At 37.8% G+C, this 2831-nt stretch overlaps 1 pseudogene; it reads right to left on the bottom strand.

Moving 5' to 3' along the window:
* Positions 1 to 1066: 1066 nt before the first annotated feature.
* On the bottom strand, positions 1067 to 2318 carry LOC138175933 (bifunctional phosphoribosylaminoimidazole carboxylase/phosphoribosylaminoimidazole succinocarboxamide synthetase pseudogene; annotated as a pseudogene).
* Between the last annotated feature and the right edge of the window lie 513 nt (positions 2319 to 2831).

Genomic DNA, 2831 nt, shown 5'->3' with positions numbered 1-2831 from the left:
AAGCCCTTCAATCCCTTAATCTAGAAGATGCCATGTCTTGTGTTATCCTGATTGTATTTCTACAATACTCAAATGTTTCTTTATGGCTGCTTGCAATATCTTCTCCTTGACATGGGAACTCTGGTATTTGGTTACACCATTCCTAGGGATTTTCCTTTTGGGATCTCTTTCAAGAGGTGATTGGTGAATTCTTACAATTTCTATTTTACCCTCTGATTCTAGAATATCAGAGCAGTTTTCCTTGATAATTTCTTGAGAGATGATGTCTAGGCTCTTTTTTTTTTGATCATGGCTTTCAGGTAGCCCAATAACTTTTAAGTTATCTTTCCTGGATCTATTTTCCAGGTCAGTGATTTTTCCAATGAGATATTTCACACTGTCTTCTACTTTTTCATTCTTTTTGTTCTGTTTTATAGTATCTTGATTTCTCATAAAGTCATTAGCTTCTATTTGCTCCATTCTAATTTTTAAGGAATTATTTTCTTCAGTGAGCTTTTGGACCTCCTTTTCCATTTGGCCAGTTCTGCTTTTGAAGGCATTCTCCTCATTGGCTTTTTGGACCTCTTTTGCCATTTAGGTTAGTCTATTTTTTTCATGGACATAAGACATTTTAATTGACTGTAATGTAAAACAGGAGATAAAGCCATAGCTCTTGCCATCATTTCCAAGATTTTGCTTTAAACTTATACATTTAGGGTGTTTGCAAAGTCTAGAAGTAATTTTAGAGAGTTAGCTCTATGATAGGAAATAACACTTTATCTTATGTCTCAAAATATGAATTGCATATCACTGATAATACACCATGGTGATTACTAGACATTGGATAACAGATCATAAAAACATTTTCTAGACAGGATTACAAAATTTCTCATACAAAAGAATATACATATTAAAGATGAAGATACACACACATGTTACTAGACCATGAACACAAAATCAAGTAAGAAATGTTACTAGTATTTTTCTGATTAGTTTAGAATCTTTTCTCTTGCCTGATTGGTAATGCTTTTTGAAGCTAAATTAGAATCTTTTTGTTTTCCACTTTTAAAAATGCACTGCATTCTTCTTATAAACTGCACTCTCTGATTTTCTTATCTGCCTACTTCAAGGAAACGCATATGTTTAATATGCTTCCTCAAAGTTTTGCCCACACCAAATGGTTATTTAATCCAAATATCTGAGCTGCAAATTGAGCTGCTCCCTCAAGACCACTAGGCATTCGAAGTGAGGACCACACATCCTGAGCTCCCCAATCAGGCATAAGTGGAGGACAGTTGACTACTGGATATGCAGAGTTACCAGACATTGCTGGTCCCAAACCATTGCTTTTGCCAGCGACTGCCACAAATATAGTAGGAACACTATCTCCTTCATACTCTGCTTTAATCTTTAGAGTTTCATCTGGTCTTTTAAGGGCAGATGTTCACAAGGAATTCCACAGTTTCCACAAGCCTTCTTAATATTTTCACAATGACCAAGGTCAGAAGTTGAGTCCATCAATACCACAACTCTGCATGGACTTTCCACTTTATGAAGCAATTCCACTCTTTCTGCAACCCATTCATAGTTTTTCTTCACCATCTAGAGGCCTTCAGGAATCACTTCCTTAAAGTCCTTGTATTTTTGTCTTTCTGTTGGGTTCTATCACCAGATGACCAGGGCCTCCAGGAATCATTATCGATAACATCAGCAAGAACAATTTCTTTAAACCAGTGTACAGTTTTGAGGTAACCAGGATTTTTCCAGTCATTCAAAAATAACCTGTGTGGAATGATTCATGATATCCACTTCAGTCTTAACTATGTTAAGTCCAGCAAAACACCATTTTGCAGCAATAACCTATTCTTCAGACCATTGTGGATCGTTGTTGGCATCATCCTTGAAAAACAATTCCACTTTAGGTGGGTAGAACTTGTATCCTTCTTTGATGCCAGGATTTCTTTTGAGAAAGAAGCCAGTTGCAATTCTTCTGCATACCCATTCATTTGGAATCATTTCACACTGTGGTGCAATGAAAGCTGTCTCCCCACATTTTCTAGTGAAAGCAGTTTTGATACCTGCTTCCTGTAACAACTCGAAAATACAGCTGGTAATTTTGTTTGAGATTGCAGCTTTTCCATCCAGGTGATTTTTTTTCTAGCTGCATTGTCTGCTGTAATCTGGTCTTTAGATTGCAAGAGAACTTTCCTGGGACTAACCAATAATTCATAGACTTTTTTTGTTTTACCCTCATAGAGCTTCTTACCAATCTTCAGTACTTTGGTGGTTGACATTTCTCTGGTGGTAGCAGTGGCTAACATGAAGACAGGAACCTGGGGAGGAGAATTTTATTTTTATTTTTTTTGCTTTTTGAAGGGCAGTTGGGGTTAAGAAACTTGCCCAAGGTCACACAGCTAGAACGTGTTAAGTGTCTGAGGTTGGATTTGAACTCAGGTCCTCCTGACTCCAGGGCCGGTATTCTATTCACTGTGTCACCTAGCTATCCCCTTAGTCTATTTTTTAAGGTACTTTTTTCCAGTATTTTTTGGGGTCTCCTTTAGCAAGTTGTTGATTCATTTTTCATGATTTTCTTGCATCACTCTCATTTAATCTTCCCAAATTTTCCCTCTACTTCTCTTACTTGGTTTTCAAAATCCTTTTTAAGCTCTTTCATGGCCTGTGACCAATTCACATTTTTCTTGGAGGCTTTTGATGTAGGAGCTTTGACTTTGTTTTCTTCTGCTCCCACTGCCACCCCAGCGGCCCCTGGGCTGGAGCTGGACATATCCTCTTCTTTCACCCAGGTCTCACAGAGTTCCCCCACTGACCTTCCACGCTGTTCTTGGTGTTTG

Source organism: Petaurus breviceps, unplaced genomic scaffold (genome assembly GCF_028583685.1).
Source record: "Petaurus breviceps papuanus isolate PSGF00001 unplaced genomic scaffold, PetGlider_PUasm1.0 80, whole genome shotgun sequence".
NCBI classification, from domain to species: Eukaryota; Metazoa; Chordata; class Mammalia; order Diprotodontia; family Petauridae; genus Petaurus; species Petaurus breviceps.
This window is presented reverse-complemented; position numbering and strand designations above follow the sequence as displayed.